We start from the raw sequence: 21775 nt of genomic DNA, 5'->3' as shown, positions 1-21775 counted from the left end.
ACAGACACCTCGACACTCAAAGGTTTGGCTAGAGTGAATTTTTTTGTTAGTTTCAAATGGGGTTGACTACCTCAGTGTTACACCAATTAGCTAACCATTTCTTTTCTTCCTGTAAACTTGATATACTAACAACTTACACTGAAGTGTTTAATAGGCAACCCATACTGAGCATTTCCTGATAGTGAAAGATAATTCCCTAAGACTGTCCAGTGTCACCTAAACTGAAAATTTCAGTCATAGGTGAACAGCCACCGTAGTAAGGTCCACCAGTGCAAGCCCATACTATAGATAAGCAAAGTTGTGATTTGTACCAGTACAGCAGACCCTTCTTTGAAATTGTACGTGGTGAAAAAAATTATAGCATAACAGCTTTGCCCATCTACATTAGAGGTTTCCATCTGTTCAGCCACACTGGTGGCTGGCCACTGAGGCCTGAATCAGGGCAAATCTCCGGTGGAGATAAGTTAAAATGTAAGCCAGTATGGTTTGAGGACAAGTATGATTTATAATGGTAAAATGTAATAGGGCTAATACAATTAGATCTAGCAAGTGATACTGAGTCATGATAGTGAAGAAAAGATCATAAAGGAAACACTTTAAGATCTTGACTGTATCTAAAATTAGTGACACATTTACATAACCAATAAAGTCTACATTTGACTCACCACACAGTTAAACGCTGCATGTAAGAAAAGGAAAGAAACCCATGCAATTTCCATCCTTACTGTGGCAGATTCAGTTGTCTCAATGCAATACTCCTCTGAAGAAGAAAGATTTTAGTAGATGATGAGAAACTTAGTTATCTTGCAATCAACTGTAGAGAATATACTTTTAAAACTATTTCTTTACATATTTATAGCTATTATAATGCGAGAAATAATTTTAGAATAATTAACTTTTCACTGCCACTTTTGTTCAAAAGAGTTTCTGAAGTCATTCTAGCTGTAGCTGATGAACTTGAGGAACAATTGACAAAATATATTTTAAATTTGTAACGGTATAGGAAGTGCTGTGAAAGTAAAACAAAACAATTCAAATCTCATTAGCTTTATTAAAGTCATGCAGAGATTTAAACTAATTTAAGTTTGTACAATAACCATGTGGACAAAATGTTCATAAATGTTTATGAAGAAGGCTGTAGTCTGAGACGGTTCCTATACTAAATTCAGTGTTAAAGGAAATGTTCTAGATTTACTGCCAGATTCTATGTGGTTCTAAAAATCTGTACTGAACTGGTCAAAATATAGAACAAAAACAATAAGTTCTTTTTTTTTTTTTACAACATGAATTAACACACTCAGAAGATAAGTCGGATGACATCAAAGTACTTCCTTAGGATCATTTGCAGAGAATGGCCAACTTTACTTCAGCAGCACAGTTAATACTGGAGATATTTACAGAGTTAACGCCAATATTTACGTGCTGCTAATGTACTGCTGACATCAGGATCATGTTAATTCATAAGTGACATTTCTCTTCAGGAGGATGAAATCCTTGTATTTTTGAGGCAGCACAATATGGCCTGCACCTTTTCAAAACCCACAAACCATTATGTGCTGCTACGTTAGCCCAAGGTGTCTACAAAACGTCAAAGGAGTGAAAGCATAAGCTGTAAGTCAAACCCCACATTTTCTTGTTTAACTTTAACATTAATTTTACAGTATTGACATTAGCTATTTTAATACATTACAAATCCTTCATTAACATCTACTTTTAGTAGTGGACCAATATTCCACTTACAATTAAAGTCAGCTTTAGACTTTTGTTCCTGTCAAGTTAGCACACAGTAACTTTATGGTCCAAATTTCAGATCCTTGTCAAACTAATTAAATGCTGTGGATAGTTCTCCTCTGATTAGATGTTAAGTTTGATGTCTCTAATGTGCAAACTTCAGTTCATCTTGACATTAAAAGAAAATTTTAAAAATCCCCGAAACATGTTTCTTCTTTCCCTTGAATGGAAATCTTTTTGATATTGCTATAATTTCAGGGTCACCTTTAACAATACTAGAAGTTAAAATCTAGGTTAAGTAGAACTGTCAGTTTCAAGAGGTGAGCAAGAAACTGTAGGTCATATCTCAAAAGGGCTAGCACCTTAGCATTTACAAGAGATACTCTTGGGCAGGGGGATAGTTTAAGCACCCCAACCCCTTTAGGAAAAACCCACAAGAGTTAATAAGAGTGCTGGCTCTCACTCAGGCCTACTCTACACTAGACAAGATGTAGAAAAAACTCTCCTACTCTAGAGTCTCTAGACACGGCTTATACTGGCAAAAGTATTTTCACTGGTATATTACCGGTTTCCTAAATAAAATAAGGGCCTGTCTTCACTACCTGCCTGGATCGGCGGGTAGAAATCGATCTCTAGGGGATCGAATTATCACGTCTCGTCGGGACGCAACAATCAATCCCCGAATCGACGCGCATACTCCACCAGCGCAGGTAGGAGTAAGCGCCGTCGAGGGGGGAGCCACGGCGGTCGATTTGCCGCCGTCCTCACAGCGGGGTAAGTCGGCTCGGATACGTCCAATTCAGCTACGCTATTTGCGTAGCTGAATTTGCGTATCTTAAATCGATCCCCCCCCAGTGTAGACCTAGCCTAAGTTATACTGGCAATAGCACTTGTTACGGCTATACTAGGGCTTTTGCTGGTATAGAAGTGTAAAAAACCACACACCCCTAATTGATGTTACTATACTAGTGAAAGTTTCTGATGTAGACCTGGCCTTCGGTAGTTTGAGATGGAATGGTCCATGACTTCAAACTGAGCGTTGGGAGCAAAAAACAAGAACACAATGCCTCACACAGAACAGAATCACTGGCAAAGGTGACGTAGTGCAGACAATTTTTTTTTTTTTTTTTTTACAGAAAATATTTGTGTCCGTGTCATTTTCCCTTACCCACTTGCCTCCTAGGAGCATCAGGGCAGGTCTATACTAGAAAGCTTTGCTGGCATAGCTATGTTAGTTAGGAGTGTTTTTTTTTTTGTTTTGTTTTGTTTTTTTAAGCCAACGTGGCTATACTGGTAAAAGCTCTAGTATAGTCACACATATCTGTATAAAAGTGCTTATACTGATCAGGAAGCTGGCACAAGTATAAAGATATAACTGCATCTTTACTAGGAAGGTTTTGCCAGTTTACCTGGTATAAACCAGCAAAGCCCTCCTAATGGTGGATAGTGACAGGCCTTAGAATCAGTTTCCATTATTTTCTGGTGTTTAAGAATGGTGTCTTAAAATTTGTCACCCTGACGAAGACCAATGGTGCATCTACTCAGTTATCCTGTTACAGCGACTAATGCTGGATTATACAGGAGGTCTGACTACATAGTCTCTCTGAAAATAAAACCAAAAATGCACCTAACTGCAATACTGTGCCAGGACAGTAAATTTCTACCTGAAGAGATTGGGCTAATCATACACTGAGGAAGGGAAGGGAGGGGAAATAGAAAGCCTTCACCCCAGGAGTTACAGTGTTGATGGAGATCAGGGAATGGACCACTCATAAAATAAATTTACTTAAACCTACCTGGCCAAAGGTGGCAAAGGGGTTCTCCACTAAACCAAATAAACTCATGCCCATTGGCTACCAATTTATTTAAAAGATCAAAAGAAACACAAAATAGCTAAATACTGCCAACATTTAATTCCTTTAAAAACACATTTCTTACTAATGATCACGTACTGGCCAAATTCAATTGAATTGCCTTGTTCTTAGACTTTTGAAGGTTTTTACTATGTTAGGTATTTACTCAACTCTAAAGTCACACTACACTCTTCATAACAAAGTCTTGGCAGAACCTTTCTATATGATGTTTTCTAAAAGCAATTTTTAGGCTGAGAACTGGTAAGTTAAAAATCTTTCCAACATAGGGCGACATCATCAACTGTGAAGGGACAGGAAGCTTCCATTTTTCTACTTATGTTTCTTTGGAATTTTTTTTTTTTTTGGGTGGGGAGAGTTGAGGTAGAAGAGTGCATCGCACCCCGCAAGAACCACCCAGAGGCTTAGGCCCCAGAATCTTCAAGTCTCTGAGATCTGCTGGAAGTCAGGGGTATCCACACAAAGGCCCATACCGCTGCCAACCCCATCCTTTGGAAGTAGGACTAATAAAATCATGTTGCCAGAGATGCCCTTGAAGCCACTCATTTAAAGAGGTGGTTTGTTTTCCAATTTAGGGGGGCAAGCCAGTAGAAGTTAAAGTGATGGGGTATGTCCACTCTAGAAATGCTACAGAACTGCAGCTGTGCCACTGTAGTAAGTCCAACTCTCATAGAGGCAACAGCTAGGTCAATGGAAGAACTCTTCTCTGCGTAAGCTCGAAAGGTTGTCTCTCTCTCACCAACAGAAGTGGTCCAATAAAAGATACTACCTCATTCACTTTGTCAATTTAAAACCAGGCATATAAAGATTAAATACAGTAAATAATTACTTTAACATCCCTTCTGAACTGTTCTACAATGTTCACATTGTGACTTTTCTTAATACTTGTAGTAGTAAAAAAAAAAAAAAAAAAATCAATCAAGTTTGCTGGGGCAAGAATTCAACACACACTCTACCTCTTTTTCAGTTCACAGAAAGGAGTAGGAGGAATCTAAGCAGATGCACTTTATTCTCTGTTCTAGGGAAGAACCACAGATCGAACTTTTAGTTTTTTTTTCCCAGAGGAGATGAACCTGAAGGGTCCCATCCATACTGACTGTAAAACACCCTAAGGGCTACAATTTAAGTCTGGTATGAGATGGGAACAACATCCTGCTCTGGGTCAAATTCATTGTACAAAAAAATCAAGAATGCATAGTAGAGAAGACTTGTTTGATACTTTCACCTACAGTAATTGATATGTTCCAAATCCTGTGGTTTCTCTTTAGAAGCTAGTAACAGATAGTACATTGCTGGACATCCACAAGTCTTTTAGTATATTCTTATATGTGGACCAGACACTAAAGTGAGCAGGGTTGGGTGTAAGCCTCTAATTTACTTCACATCTGAAAACCATAGCTGCTTAAGTCAAACTGCAGATTCTGGAGGTTTGTTTGCCTCTCCCACCCACCAAATGTCAGGTAATATATATCAGATCAAATGATAATATCAAGAAAACATCCAGAGTATTGGCTTTTTTGTCCAGACAAAGACTGCAAGCTTGGGCATGGTCCTTGGAAACAGTTTATTATTCAAAAGTATTATTTGCTGAGGTTCCTTCTACCCATGTGCAATGACTCTGTATTCTGTCAATATGCCTTTGCACTCCCTATCCGTGATATGCAAAACCCTGAGTGAAGGCTTTTTGTCCCAATGAAAAACTGATAGCTTGTGTAACACCCTGCTTTGTAGGCCCCGTGGTACTAAATGCATACACCACAGAACTGCCTGGAAGCTGGGAAGTAAGATAACCAAGATTAATCAGACTGCCCTTCTAATTTGCTTTGTTCTTGGCCAGTTCCACTGATTTGCAAGCACTCCACCTAGTCAGATTGGTATGTTGTCTGAATCAAGTCAAAATCTTGCAGCAAGTAATCTTTCAGGGTATGCTACTTTTTCAACCACTATATTAGATACAAGCTTGTACTGTATGGAAGCATAAGCCTCTTCAAATTGTCATTTTGTAGTCTACTGCTGCATAGGTATGATATACAATTGGGTAAAAAGACAAAAATTGGACCTTAGCACAGAACAATGAACCCCAGCAAACTTGGTCCTCACAGCTGGGTGTGTCTTCCAAGGATTCTAGAATGAGAGAAAATGCCATGAAGTGAGAACCAGAAAACACAAAAGGACTGGTTGGCCTCTTGTTAACTCCCAGCCCCTGGAACAATGTTTTTACCCTACGTATTTCTCTTTGTGTGTCCCGAAAGAAGATAGTCTTTATGCACCAGCCATCCAGAACAGAGATAATGTGCTATCTTTTCTTCTATGACCTGGTGTCACTACTGTCACAATTTTCATAAGCGTTCAGGAGGCCAAAAGGCTTGAAGGGAAAGGTCATCCGTTATTTGTATCTAAAGGATCACTGATCCAGTGCACAGACAAGGAAGCCCGCTAGTCAAGAGCAGAGGAACCCCTAATATTTGCTGTCACTTTGACATAATATTACTGCATTATTATAGTGCCCTTAATTTGACACTTGGACAGAAGTTTCAGATGTTCCATGGGAGGCAGACTCTTAATCCATTTTGGATTTCTGTAATCCATTCAATGTTGGCTGTGGAGATACAGAAATAACCCTATCTGAACTACTTCTGATTCCAGACCCTTTTATTTTGCAGTTGAATGTGTGTGGGAAAGATTACTTTCTAAAATGTGTACATATGAGCATTTTGTTCATGAAATAGCCATACGCTCAGTTCTCGGAGCAGTTACCCATTACTCCTGTGTATTTCGAGGCAGACAGTATTGATTGCTATTGTAATTAGTGAAGGTGACTTTTGAAGCTAGAGTCATCCAGGTAAAGTCCACAATTTTCTTAGTAGATTTACCAAATTAAAGGAACTTCATCACTCCTTCTACTCTGCAAAGAGCACAAGAATGCTAAGTGCATTCTGCTGCTCTGCATTAGGCTCAATATTCAGTACTATAAGTAAAATCTCCAACAATTAATCTGAATACCAAAAAAATTAAGGAAAGGAAGTATGATCTAATAGCTAAAGCACAGGACTAGATGTCAGGAGGATCCAAGTTCTACTCCCAGCTCTGCCAAACATTGTCTAGTAAATATCCACAATCCTGAACATCAGAATGGTCATGAATCTTCTTGACAATTAACAGCTGATTTTTTTTTAAATAAAAGTATTTAACAGTACATGAGACTCATTAATTTAAGTAAATGGCAGTCTTCTCCTTTGGAGGCATTTTCCCCTGAGGATACGGAGTCATTTTTGGAGTCATCATTAAATTCTGGATTATCTTTCTTACTCCAGAAGGGTACGGGGGGGGGGGGAGGGAGGGGGCGATCACTTTTTCACATATGAAAGATGAGGCTAGCACTTATCTACCTCAAGGGAATTGTAGCGCTAAACCAAATATTTGCAATTTACTTTAACAATTCAAAAAGTCATTATTTAGTAAACAATGTTCAAAAACAAAATTCCAGAAATAAATGTATTCTGCCTTTTTAAGTTACCTAACAGGACAGGACTGAAATGATGAACTTAACTTAAAGGCCCTGAAACTAAGATTCAGATGTTAGATAAAATTACAGAACTTATCTTACAACAGTGTAACTCTTAAAAGCACTGTACATCTCCAAAGCTTTCAAAACAGATTTCTAGTGCTTTCAAATGGAAATAGATTTTGAGCCTATTCTGCATCAAATTGTTTAGAAACCTGCTCCGTTTTAAAGTTTAGATTCAGTATTTAAGACAATTCAAATTGTCCTTTCTTCCAAGATTTAAATGAAGTGGTAAGAATTTATATTATATGGGCCTTTCTTGTAATATGAATAATAAATTGTAAGGCACCCCAAATTCTTTCGGAAGGAGATGACTGTTCTTCACTATCTTCCAAGAATTACTGGCATGGATATACCAGATCCTTTGTGGTGAAGAGTAACCCACACGTTAAGGAACATCCATAAATTAAGGAGCGTATGCTACCTGGCAGATTTCCCCTTCTAATTCTGAGTCAGAGGTGTCATCTTTTTTGTCAGAGGCTGGGAAGACACTGCCAAGAGAATCTCTCCTCCTGTGTGCCACATGAAGCCACCTGTTCACAGACAGAACAATCCTGTACCCTGCATCTGCAGAGTATTATTGCACACTTGTTTTCCTCGTTTTGTTCTGTGTTCTTAGACCTTCAATATTTCCTAAGAAAATATACAACAAATAAAACCCTAAAAATAAGCTTTAAGAACTTTTGATCGAACTTTCTACATCTGACTGCTTGATTCAGAGGTAGGAATCAAATTGGTAGCAAAAGGAAGGGGGGGGAGTCAATCTGAACCAGGTGGTATGAAAATGCTTGTTCTTTCCATTCTAGGCTTCTTGCCTGCCTATTTGTAAAAGAAACAAAATGGATCTGATACTGCAAACACTTACCCACATGCTTAACTTTAAGCATATGAATAGTCTAACTGGCTTCAGTGGGAATACTCACATGCTTAAAGTTAAGCTTGCATGTGTCTGCAAGATTGGGGCCTAACCTCAGTCGACACTGATGGAAAATAAATCAGACCACTATGGACATTATATGATATGAGAGATGACACCTGGAAGCAGAAAACCTAACCACTTTAGAAGGGGCTAAATGCCAAAGAAAAAAAAATGTAACCGGGACAGTTTGCACATTAACAAGTCAAAATTTTTGTTTTCTTCTTTTGCAGGTTCATGAAGGTTAGATGTTGTGGATTTTATTCTAAGTGACAATTCAATCTCTATTCTGAAGGCTCCAGCACTGTTGCAGAAGACAGACATAAATTTTACCATAACAACATATCAAATATTTGGGTCATTGATTTGATTTTTAGAAGAATTATTACATTTACAGATGACCTTTAAATAAAATGGTACTTAAAAGGGAATATTTTAGAGATATTTATTAAACTACATACAGAATGCATAAATGAAAGTATTTAAAAGAACTGTAAAGCATGTAAGGATATTCTATAATGAATATTATAACTACAACAGAAACTACACCATCCTCTAAGCAAATTATGGAACAGCTGATTATGTAGTAAAATAGTAGAACATACATACAAAAAGTAAACTAGTGGTCTCTCTCCATTTCTCAAAGATTTAATATCAAACAACAGTAGTGAAGGCTCATGTTACTATAACTTCATTTTTACATAATCGATGTAGTTACATTTTCAAGCACATTAGTACTACCTTATTTTTGTGGTAAGTTATTATGAATATATACAAAATACATCTTATGATGTGTTATCCTTGATTTTTATAGCTATTTGACCGTACCTGCTAATTGACATAATTTGATATTTTGCAAGGAGTCTCCTACTAAGTGTAACTACTCGAAATAAGTTAGAATGAGGCAAACAGTTGATTATAGGCTACTGATGGATTTCTGCTCATTCAAAATATGCTTATTCTCCTCATGCTCTGTTTTCCTCAAAATTTAATAAAAAAAATAAAATAAAATAAAAAAAACATTAAATTTAAGTCTCACTGTGGTGGCACCTTGCCATCTCAAAATCTGTGTCTTTATGAAGCTATTTGAAGGGTATTGTGCAGAGTGCACGGACAAAAACAAAACAAAACCAAAAAAGCACATTGAGAACACGTTATGTTTATCATGGTGGGTGAACTCCAATTTAACAAAGCATAAGAACTTTCTTAACTCTATCTCTATTCAGCAAAGCACTCAAACATGTGCTGAAGTGTTTTGCTAAATAGGGAGGGTGTGCTGAATCAAGGCCTTAGTGACTAGTTTGATACAGTTTCCTACAGAACAGAAAATGGGTCACCCACATAGGTTAAAGCGAAGTTATTTTGCAGTCTAAAAATTTAGACATGAAAAATATTCATAATGTTGAGTTGTCACATTTTCATCACAGAAACCTCAGTGGGATGGACAAACTGAATTCTACACATGAAAAATACAAAGGATGAATCCATTTTCTAAACAGGAATTTTTTCAAGGAAAATATTTTTGTGTGTAGGTTCTTGTACTTGCTAAATCAAGTATTTAACATTGGTATACATTTCTTATGGCGAGTTAGCAAAGGTATCAATTTTAGCTATAGATATAAAGTACTGATAACCAAGTCACTATGACTGCAAGGTTATAATTGACATCAATACCTTAATTACAAATCTAGGGAAAGTTACTGCTTTAAAGACATACAGAACTATCTTTCAGAACCTAATGCTCTAGAAGAAATTGTTTTCTGACTGATAGTTCAAATTCTCCAATTTATAAACTGGATGCAAAACAAGCACTCTTGCAAACTAAGACCCAGATTTTAAACCTTACTATGATATTGAGAAAGAATAGGCATTTCCCTGTGGTCATATTTCAAATTATATTTGTATGCACTACTGAAGTGAGCAAAGATTTAAATTCCATTTTTAAATCAAATCTACAGTTTTACTAATTGAAGTAGGGACAACATATATTTAATAATCTTTGCATACAATCCACATTAAATTGAGATATATGCATACATAATGAAGATCAGAAAGTGGCCCTTTGTTTAAAAAGCAGCTGTGTGACCCAAGATGATGTCTCCTAATTAATATTCTTCCCACCTTTGGGCCAAAACATGTTAGGGTAGGCTCATGGAGAGGATCTGCACAGATACTGGTGAAAAATAGGAGATGGTGGAGAAGCATCATTCTCCCTTCTTCGAAGCCAGCAGAAGACCCTCTGCATGTTTGGAGGCATGAAAAAGAGAACCTTTCTGTTCACCAGGGTTTTGCCTGTACAAGATTCATAGATTCATAGATTCTAGGACTGGAAGGGACCTCGAGAGGTCATCGAGTCCAGTCCCCTGCCCGCATGGTAATGCTAACAGGGTAAACATTATGTTGCAAAGAATCCTCTTTTACGATGTGAATTCTCTACATGTGTGTTTTGAGCCAATTACAGGTGAGGCTTACTATCAGGAAGAAATGGTGCCATGAGGGACAGCAGGCCTCCTTCTAATCCCCCACTCCTGGCAGATGTTTTGGGTAGCTTACATTTATGGGTGCTTGGGAGTGCTGTGCTACTCTCTCTGTGCTAACAGCCTGGAGATCACACCCCCAGCCCAATCTACCAAGGGTCAACTTTGCCCCAGGAGGTTACCAGCACAAGTTCCAAGTCATAACCTAGGATTTCCCAGTCCTACTGCAAATTTCCCCCACAAAGGGGATAATTTAACCCATTTTAGATATATTATGAAGTATTAAATGCAAACTCTATGCATTTTTTAAAATAGAAAATAAAGCCAATTAAATAAAGCTGCAAAGACCATAAAATGCTGATTATAACACTATTTTCACAGAAAATCTCTTTAAATTAATGTTAATTGTCACTATTTAGACCCAGTCGTTTCCCCCTAAGCAAAACCATCTTTAATACAAAAGAGGGGTTGGTGTGAGTGGCAGGCTGAAGTAATAAGACTTTGTTTTGAAGATTTTAAAACAAAGCATTTACTACCATAAAGAAATAAGGGCAAACTCAAAGGTTAAGATATTAATGCAATGGTGTAAATATTTTTACATATGACTAAATGTTCAATTGCATTTCACAGAAAAGCTGAGTTTCTTATTTTTTAAAAATAGTGTACCTGACAGAATAAGACATTCCCCTCCTACAATACTTTAGTTGTGAAATAATTTTCTCATTAAATATTGCCATAAAAACATTAGAGAAATACACCAGACTGGGGTTCCCCCCAGAGAATATGTAAGTTATTCAGATTTTTCACTTCAGAAAATGCTTGCAGTGAATACCCAACTATTATTTCAAATAAACTCAGAAATTAGCATGTTTGGTAATAGAGGATTACTCAGACATTAAATAGACCAGTCAATCAGCAACCACATCTCCGAACATACTGCTTCCCCTCCAAATTATTATCTGAACACTTGACAAGATAGCCAATTCAAAACAAGGTAGATTAAAAAAATATTAGTGCAGTACAGTGAACAGTTAAGTAAGTGAACTCTGATTATAGAAAACCTCAAATGCAGTTTTAATTTATTGATTTGGAGGCACTTCGACCAAACTTTTTGTTAAAAAAAAAAAAAAAAAAAAAAAAAAAAAAAATCAAGATGAGGTAATCCCCCCATCCACATCTAGACATATGTTTTTGGGTAAAAGAACAGATATTTAAATATCAATTAGTTTTAATTATTATTGCTAAAGATGATCTGCATGTAGTTTGTTGCTTCTTAAAAATTAAGTCTCATGAAAACAATGTTTATTCACAGGCAAGGAAAAATTAAGTGGACCAGTCTCAAATCCTTATTACACAGATGTCTTACTAAATGACTGGCAGAATAAAAGTGAAATGCTTATTTAAATCTGATAACATTTTAATGTAGGCTTTTGTATGTTAAGGCTGGATTTAGTTTAAATCAACAAAAGCCAGGAAATGCAGTTATGAAGGATTCCAAAATTTTAAACTGCCTTGCCTAAGATATCAGAGTTTTCAAACAATGGGTGATTTTACATGTGTTGTAATAACTAGGCACAAGTTAAATAATTTTCATGAAGTAGATATGCAGCTATCCATTTCAATTGACTTAGAAAAGCAAGAGAAGACTATAAAGAACGCATAGGTAAATTGACACAGTAATCTGCAACAGCTCTTTTAGAGAGTTATGATCTATTATATGAGCATGTGTTGTCAGCTCTCAAAACTATTATTTAGCCAACATGTCTGTATAGTTTTGTGTACACACCTAGAGTAGGAATAATAAAAATGGTCACAAAATGTTACACATATGTAGGTTTGTAAAAAAGTAAATCTTGTACATTTTTATCCCTTTCACCTTCAATTACTATTAGATAATTAAGACTAATTCAAAAAGTTATGTTTAAATGCCCACACCAATTCTTTTGAAGGGCCCCTCATTGCAGTCCTTATTCAGGCAAAACTCCCAATTGTAGTCAACAGGAGTTTTGCCTAAGTAAGGATTGCAGCAGTCAAACTTAAGTGTGAGAAAAAACACACCTTACATCCCTCTAGACAGTCACTATACTCTCTTTTGGGCTGTGAATTATATAGACCAAGTTTCAGTATGGAAAATTTCTAGAACAAATCAAGAGCTGAAAAGTGGATTTTATAATGAAAATTGACAACTTTATTTAAAGTAGCAGTCCTGTGTGATATTTGAGCTTGTAAGTTAGTAAGTCTTCTGAGTAAGTGTGTTGGTACATATTTTAATTCCTCATTTTGAGGCAACTCCCCCAAAATATTACTATATTTCAAAACTATCCATTTAAGGAAATCAAGTATTTTGAACAAATATTAAAAAACAAAGGATTGCAACTATTAAGGCCATGATCCTGCAAATTTTTACTCATGGCAGTCTTTAGCACTATTTGTGTGTCTAAGAGTTTGCAGTATTAGGCCCTAAATTTACAATAATACTTTAGATTCATGGTTAAAATCTAGACAGCATATTTTCCTTCAAAATATTACATTAGAAATACCCTCAACGTTAGTCAGACTGAGGAATACCTTATCAAATTTTCACCTTTTAAATTTGTAACAAGGGAATTTTAGATAGATTTGCCTACCGATATCATTCTGATTTTCATTAACAGGATTGTAATAGCTTTTGCACAGAAAAATATGAGCGCAAACAAAATTATTAAAATGAATGCAAAGTCCTTATATTCTTAGAGAACTGGAAACTCAGATTATTCATAACTGAACAGTACCCACTGAATCAAGTACAGAGGTTCTGAACAGCTTCTAAAGTTTAAAAACTTTGCATGTTATGCAAAGTATCCCAAACAGGAGTATTAATAATAATCCCAATAAAATAGTAATTTTGGGGGGTTTGTTTTATTTTAATAGAGATTTAAAAAAATTCACTACCTATTTACAATAAAATAAACAAGGTGGTGGGTTTATCAAAATATAAAGTTATGCTCTAGTCCAAATTTATTTACATTTTATATTTTGTGTGTATTCAAGGTTTTGGTTTTCAGATGTTAATTTTATGTAGAAGGCTTTCAGTACCTACAAAATGGTCATACTATATCAAATATTTTCCACACATTCTTTAAGAAAAAAATATTTTCTAAAATATTGTTACAATAAAAGGTGTATTATTGCTGACCACTTGCAATCCTTCAACCAGATTTGAAATTAGCTACCGAATTAAGGCTAGATACATTTTACACATCTATGGATTTGCTGGAACTTTTTCAGGTACAGTCAGCAATTGTATGGGCTTATTGCAGCTTTTAAAAGAAAAGTTTATATCTTACATTTTAGTACAATTATTTTCTGCAAAGATATATACATTTTAAAAGGCAGTAAGATTTGATTAAGGCTAAAAGCTCTATACCAGCTGAATACTCAAATTGCTAATGTCACACACAATATGTTCATAAAATTAGTTTTTGCCACAATGCATTTTATGACAGAGATAAAGTCTTTAAATTTCTAGTGCTCTGTTTAGTGTTTAAACATAAATTTGTTTGATCTTAGTGCAATTACTTTTTAAATTTCAGTTGTTTATTTTAATGGTTAGCTGAGATTATTCATATACAAGTAGAGAGTTCTTGATTATTTTGAGTGGATTTCTCAGTTTCAACCAAATTACCACTAAGTGCAAAGCAAGACTTGCAAGATGAGTACTGTATATTCTATGTTTATTATTGTTAAATAATTCATTGTTTTACTGTATAATACTTAAATATTTATTGATAGGCTCCAAGATAAATGAAAATTTCTGATAACTCTTTATATAGGTGGGGTTTGAAAACAAATTTTGCAAATTTTATATTGCTTTAATTGTGAAGTGGCTAGTTATTAATAACTTTAAAAAATAATTTTGTACAGTACATTTAAATGCACTCAGCTAGTTCTCCATTCTTCTTTCACACACACTATTGACAACAGAATAAAATTACTTAAAAATAACTATTGTATCATCCATTACTATTATTATTTTGCATTACCAGTAGTAATTCCCAATACAAGAATATGAGAACAACACTATATGGAGAATTTATGTAACTCCAATAAGCAAGACAGTTGCAAGCTCAGCTTTTTGTACATATTTTGGCCACTTAACACACTGACTGTCTTCAGAGGGAAATGGAGACTGTTTTTTTATTTAGTCTTAAAACTTAACAGAGCGAATGTGAAGAAGAATAACTTCAGCAAACAGAAAATCTTTAATCCAGTATAAAACAGTTTCACTATGCATAAACCAAAGAAGTCCTATTACTACATGCATTTTTAAAAATAAAGAGCATCTGAAATATGTGAAATGTTAATATGATATATACCATTCTCATGCTCCATCAGCTTCCCAGAGAGAATTTTTCAATCACAGAAGTAAGTTGTTCTCCAGAATCAGCTCTCTATTGAAAGGTCAAAACCTGCAATAAAAATGTCATGTATTATAACATATTTCTGACACCCACAGTTTCATGGTTGATCCCCAAACATAGATGTAGGTCATCAAGTTGACCCTCACTTTGTCTATGTTAAGGAAAACCCTAATTTTAAAAACACACACACACAAAAAAACCCAAACTGACTTGATTAGAAACACCTGTGATATGCTTCTTTATTATCAGTAGCCTCCTGAAACAAATCAGATTAGTATGTTTCTGCTTTCATTCTCCCTATAATGTATTCTTGTGGGAAGTAAGGGGGAGAAAGAGTGGGAGGGGAGAAAAAGAATTAAACAGTTAACTATAAACATTTAACAATTAACATGTGCGCTGTGATACTTCCTGAAATCCGCTACTGACTTTTATCAAGAAGTGTTTAGCATGTAGTGCTTTCTTTAAAACAGTTTTTAGCCCACTTTTTTCAAGACATCAGCAGTACAATCAACATTTTTAACAAGGAGGAATTGTATAAACACAATAAATTACTCTATAGCATCTAATGGAATTGTATAGTATTGCAGTCACACACATTTTAAAGGGGAGGAGAGGGGGAAATGTGACCATGGAATTTATTGGATAAAAACAAGGCAAAAACCTGATAAAGATGGTCACTTCAAATATTTACAGGAAAAAACAGTGAATTAATATAGCCAAATGCTCAGATTTATTTAGCTTTTGTACTGTAGGTGCTATGACAAGAAACATCCTAACTATGTCTAATAAATAAGCAGCAGATGATTAGATCTGGTCACCTGTTTACAAATATTTTCAATATATTTGCTCTTTACTCCTTAACTGTATTTTCAAGTTTTATTAAAGACAATGATAGTATTTTGAATAAGGTTAACTTGCTTTTATTGTAAAAATGCATTTTTCTTTACCTTTATTCCTCTTCCCCAATACATCTTCACTACTCCCACCCTTTTAAGCACAAATAATTTGGAAAAAATATCCAGCCAAAAAAATATTTCTTTTGTTGATTTTTTTTCTAAAAAAAATTATAGTAATATAATCGTTTACTATATTAAATGTTAAGTCTGAAGCTAAACATATTCCTATTATCACAAAAGAAATTTAAAATCACGATCAAGATATTTTTCTAAGTCCAAATGTTAATCCAATTGGACATTTCTTACTAGATAAACAAATTAGTGGATTTTTGACTCAATTCTCAAAGTTAATAATAATCTATATTTACAATGGGTACACTTACCAGCCTTTAGAAACTAAATAGCTAAAAATATATATATTTTTGCCACTTTCAGTAGTGGTTTCCTTTAGACATTAATAAAGACCACAGAGAGTCATTGCTATTTTTTTCAGTTTCAAGTAAAAATGGAGATTATATCTTGATTTTGAATAAGTCTTCTTTGGAAATGCTTTAGTATTTAGTAAAAGCTATATATTTGTATTTATACACCATTTGTGTGTATACACAATAATAAATGGGGACATACTTGTACTCTAGTTATTCTGAACTGCTAAAATTTTAAAAACTGTTCAGAATTAAAGAAAGATTTTGAAGTCTATTATTACTTTCCACAAGTAGAAACTAGCTTTTAAAGGTACAACTACAGTGAACTCCAATTAGACAGAAATATTAGTCAATTAAAAATAGTCAAAGTTACAACATAACTGAATTAGAAGTGAAGTTACATTATTCACCTCCAATCTTCATGCAAGACTGATGGAAGTTGTCATACAAAAATAAATGAAGTTGAGAACTAAATTTTTTCTCAGAATTATAGACTCATTAAATCTCTAAGGTATAGACCTACCCAAATGCTTCTTTTAGCAGAATTAGACTTAAAAAAAAAAAAATTACAATAAAGGGTTAAACAAATCAATACAGGCATTGATTTAAGTTATATTAAACAAAGACAGAAGGTTTAAACTAAGCCAATTCTTACCATTTCAGAAATATAGTGTACCACACAAAATTATGAAAATATTTTCATGATAATATAGAGTTAAAAAGAAAAGAAGTTCAAGTTTGATAAGTACTAAGACAGTGACTACTCAGCAATTCTATAGAGCAAGTGCCAATAATTCACAAAATAAATAAAACTGCAAACTGACTTTTTCATTTAGGTTTAAATTTAGACAACTTTCATATCCCTGTTATTTGTCTCACCTTTCCCTCAATATTTGTAGATACTTACTATTATTTCTATCTTAAAAATGCATTACTAGCTGAGTCAAAAATTAAATAACTTACTTCTAAACTAAAGTAGTGTGTAAAGAGTCAAAGAAATGTAATATACTACGTATAAAAATAAAGTGATTTTGTACAGCTTGGTCCAAACAAAAAATTAATATTATTAATAGGAAAGGTAGTATTTTTTTCTGACCACTGGTTCTAGCGCAAGATTATTATTATTAGCTATTTAGAACTTGCAAATAGATGCATAGCGAATATATCCAAAATATATGTATATACCTTAAAAAAAGCGATTTTCTGTTTTTTAAAAATTTTACTATCAAATATTCATTTCAATTGGACAGAAAAGCCTGAATTTTATTCCCTATAGCTTCCACAGATAGCCAAAAAAGTCTAAGATGCTCTACCTTTGACAATTTGTGATGAAATGAGTAATGAATGTAATTACTGAAATGATTAGTAATTGGCTTTGGAAAATCCCCCTGTATCTAAGAAAGCAAATACCTCCAGCATATGCAGAAACTATAATTTTAAGTTTCCCAGTTCCTTTTAAATATAGTTTAATATTTCCTATCTCAAATATTAAAAAATAGTAAGTTGTTACAAAAACAGACCGTTACATTACTATTCTGTACATAAAAATAGGAAGCGTGTGTATATATATATAGATATATATATCTATATATATACACAAAACACTCCAGATTTTTTTTTTGATACACCTGTTAGAACAGCCTTATGACATCCAATATGGGTAACATAAATTTTCCCTGAGGAGTGTACCTATAGGCAGGTAGCATGTATGCAGTTCAAGCAATATATAACTACAAATTCTAATGTATCCTAATACAGAAAGTAACAATTAACTTAAGGAAATTAAAACTATTAAGTTTAGAAATAAGTTTTCCTCTATAGCTTTGTATTTCACATGGAACAGTAAGAAGTCTCGATTCTATTAAGCTTAAAAAAAAAAAAAAAAACCCCAAAGAGGACAGATGGTATATTCTAACTTTAATATCTAGCTAACTAAAATATTCTATCTTAAAATGTTGCTACAATAGATTTCCAAAACAATACAAAAATATCAGTAAAAGCTACCCACGTAATTCCAAATTACTAGGAAATAGTCCTTTTTATTTATTAAAAAAAGTTTCTTCAATCTCCAGTACATTTACACTTGCAAAAAACAAACAAACAAAAACACCCTGTAACTCTTGGGAAGTTTCAGTGCAACTTTAGCTTTTAACAGGACAACTGTAGCATATTTGAAAAGTTTTTCTGAGAGCCAAAATAACTGAACAGGCTTAATAGAAACAAATTTATGAAGAGGATACTGATTATGTTTCATGACAAAATTATAAGCAATAATCTGATCACAAATGCATAATTATAACTTTCATTTATGGGTCTAGTGTAAATACATGTTTATTAGAGCTACAAATATATTTAGAGGAAATATCAAAATTAATCTTTTCTAAGGCCAAGTAAACCTCAGTTAATGTTTGACATTTTAACTAAGGTGAAAAATGCAAGCAGTCCTATGAGGTTCAATTTAAACTAAGTGAATTTCTCAAATACATTAAATGAGTAAATCAAGTATCAGGAAACCTATATAAATTACATAAATGCGCACTGTATAATGATATCAGATTGCTTGCTGCTTTCTTTTTAGCCACACCCACTTTTATATCATTATAAAAAATGGAAATAGTAAAGTTCTGAAATAAAAATGGAGCTAAAAAGAAAACACTGTTTGATGTAGTTAAATATCTAATAAGTACAAATATTTTAATTATAGAAGACTATAACAAAGCATATGTATGCTATGTACTTGAATGTCAGAGAATGAAATAAAGCATACGCACCTGTACAATACTTACCTGTTCTGTTTTATAAATTAACTATGAGTCAGGACAGTTATTTCCTTGAAAGTGAAAGTCAGTGTTTATAAGTTTACTTCCATTGCTGAGTAGTGTAAATCTGTTCAAATACTGATATTTTAAAAAGTATACACTCAGCTACAAAGAAACAGTTTTGTGCACATTGCCGCATAAAGTATTAAAAATGTTTCTTAAAACAGTTAAGTAGTAATCATGTACCTCCAAAGAAATAAATGATAAAATATCATAAGGTATTATTAGCATCACAATTTAACAGATTAAACTTAAATTTCTAGCTATGAGGATTTAATGATAAACTAGAGACAAACTAAGAGTAACTGTAGCTGAATAGATAGACTGAATAGTCTGATTTGTATACTGGATTTAAAAACTGAGAAAACCCCAGGGTTCACAATAAGAATGTGTTCTTAAACTATTGTATTTCTGCCTTACACAGAAAATACCTTGAATCCAGCTAACATGCTAAGTTTTGTATTTCACTTTAAGGCTACAAGCCTTCAGCCATGTACATAGAAATCCTTTGTACAGCACTTCTGCACCCCAACTCTTCTGTACGTCCCTCCTCCTACGTTACTCTATTAACTCATTATTTTCGGTGCAGAGGGTGCTAAGTAAAAAGCACATACTCTTGGCATTAACCAGAGTGGATAGATGCGCGCGCGGGGGGTTGGGGGGGTGCAGAGCGAGAGAAGCGGAGAAATCCTATGACCCAGTCCAACCTTCAAGCCCCAGTAATGCGTTCATGCAGCCAATCAGGGGGACCAAATACTCGGTCCAGTATTTTCTGAAGTGGCACATAAATGAGGGCCCGATCCTGAATTCACTGCGCACCCAACGCTCCCAGGAATTGAACGGGGGTTCTCGGTGCTCAAGGAAAGTAGACTAGTGCCTTGAGATCTAGCAGGATTCGGGGAAATATTCATACGTCTTTCTGCATCTGAGAAAGGTTCTGGCGGCCGAAAGCGAATAGGGAAGTAGGCAGAGGAATAAAAGTAGCGCTAGAAATTGTATCTGGGAAGGAGCCAGATGGTCTGCCTGTTTCTGAATCTGCAGTGCTGTACGTTAGCTTATCTGCCCCCTGTACATTATTATCCCCCCCCTACTCCCACCAAGTAACTGCTGCAACAAAAAGATGTCTTTCTTGTGTCTGCGCAACTATGAAGCGTGAGCGCCCACGCCAAATCCAGTCCCGAGAGGGTTAAATAGCGTCGTGGAGGAAAAGGCACAGTGTCACATATTATGTGTATGCAACGGGGTAATCGCTCATCACATACACTGCGAGAGTGAGCCCATTACATATCACCATAAGCACAAATACTCATAACCTAGGGGAGACCGAGAACCGCTGCCCACCGAGAACTGACATAGAAACAGCCACCAAAAAAATAGCTAAGCCAATGACAAATAGCGACCCGGGTGACAGAGACGGAGAATTTAGTAGGCGGAGAAGAGATGGTGAATGGCCACTTCTAATCACAGTATTAGGCTACGCTGCCTATGGGAACGATATTTACTCATTTTGCGGGGATGGAGGAAGAGAAGGCGAAAAGCACCTACAAATAACTGGTACAATTCAAACGGCCCCAAATTACGTTTTCTCTTTGAGCTAGGGAAGGAAACTCGCGTGTTAATGTTAAAAACACTGGGTAATATACGACTAAAAGCGCGTTGGTCCTTCGTTATTAGCCAAAGGGACGGGGATGATAAATGCGATAGCGTGCGGCAGCACAACCGTCACCCAGGGCTCTGCTAAAGGCGGCTTCGAGATCGTGACACGGGAAATTACGATCTTAAAAAGTGCGAGGCTGAGAGAGCTCCGAGACAGAGGAGTCAACCTGCCTTCATCGAAAGGAGACGGGGGGGGGGGGGGAGGAGGGGCTATTCGGGGGGCCCTAATCCGGGTTACAAACCCTGGGGGGCGGGAGGCTGAGAGAGGGGAGCCCTGCTGGCTGCTGCAGAACAGTGGAACCAGCAATCGCTGTATCCCGAGCACTCTCCGGTCTGCCCCGCAATGCTCACGGCCACGGGGAACACAGCCTGTCACGTCACGTCACGGCAGAGGGGCGCCCACAGGGGGCTGGGAAGGCGCCCTCCGCTCGGGGTGCTCCGGGTCCCCAACCTGCCTCTAACTTCCCTGCCCATCTCTGCTTGGGGCTGAGCCGCTCCGAAGGCGGAGGGAGGGGGGCACAAGCGCTATCGCAGACAGGGTCTCTGCCCGGGAGATGCTCCCTTCAGCCGCCCTGGGGCGGGGGTTACCTGAGAGAGGCGGGCGCTCCGGGCCCCGATCCTCCCAGGCTGGAGACTGACAGTGACAGATACGCTGAGGTGCCGCCGCTACCGCCGCCCTGCTCACCCCACTGCTGCCTTCGGGGCCGGGATCCCCACCGCTCGCTCCCCGACAGGGTTTCGGGTGGATTTTTCCCGGAGGCGGGACACGGGTCGACACCGTTAACCGGACAACACCCTCCCCCCGCGGCCGCTCCCTCCGGCTCTTACCGCCTGTGCAGGCGCCTCCTCGGGCCGCGGGTATTTTTGGCGGCGGTCTGCGCCCAGCCCAGCGGCCCCGCCAGCTCCGGCTCCCCCGCGGCAGCGATGCGATCGGGCATCACTCGAAAATGGCGCCGAAAGCGCAGGACTCTTCATTCAAATTCGTTAGAGCCAGCCCCGCTGCCCCGGGGCATGCCGGG

The 21775-nt window shown here is 36.3% G+C and overlaps 1 long non-coding RNA gene across 1 annotated transcript; it reads right to left on the bottom strand.

The window, feature by feature from the left end:
- Nucleotides 1-262: 262 nt before the first annotated feature.
- On the bottom strand, nt 263-21686 carry LOC113406775. The gene is made up of 3 exons (XR_003369877.2): nt 21585-21686; nt 14916-15008; nt 263-760 (listed from the first exon to the last, which is right to left on the bottom strand). It is a non-coding gene; the product is annotated as an uncharacterized LOC113406775 (long non-coding RNA).
- Nucleotides 21687-21775: the final 89 nt, after the last annotated feature.

Source organism: Terrapene carolina, unplaced genomic scaffold, assembly GCF_002925995.2.
Source record: "Terrapene carolina triunguis isolate 2854851 unplaced genomic scaffold, T_m_triunguis-2.0 Scaffold139, whole genome shotgun sequence".
Taxonomy (NCBI): domain Eukaryota; kingdom Metazoa; phylum Chordata; order Testudines; family Emydidae; genus Terrapene; species Terrapene triunguis.
This window is presented reverse-complemented; position numbering and strand designations above follow the sequence as displayed.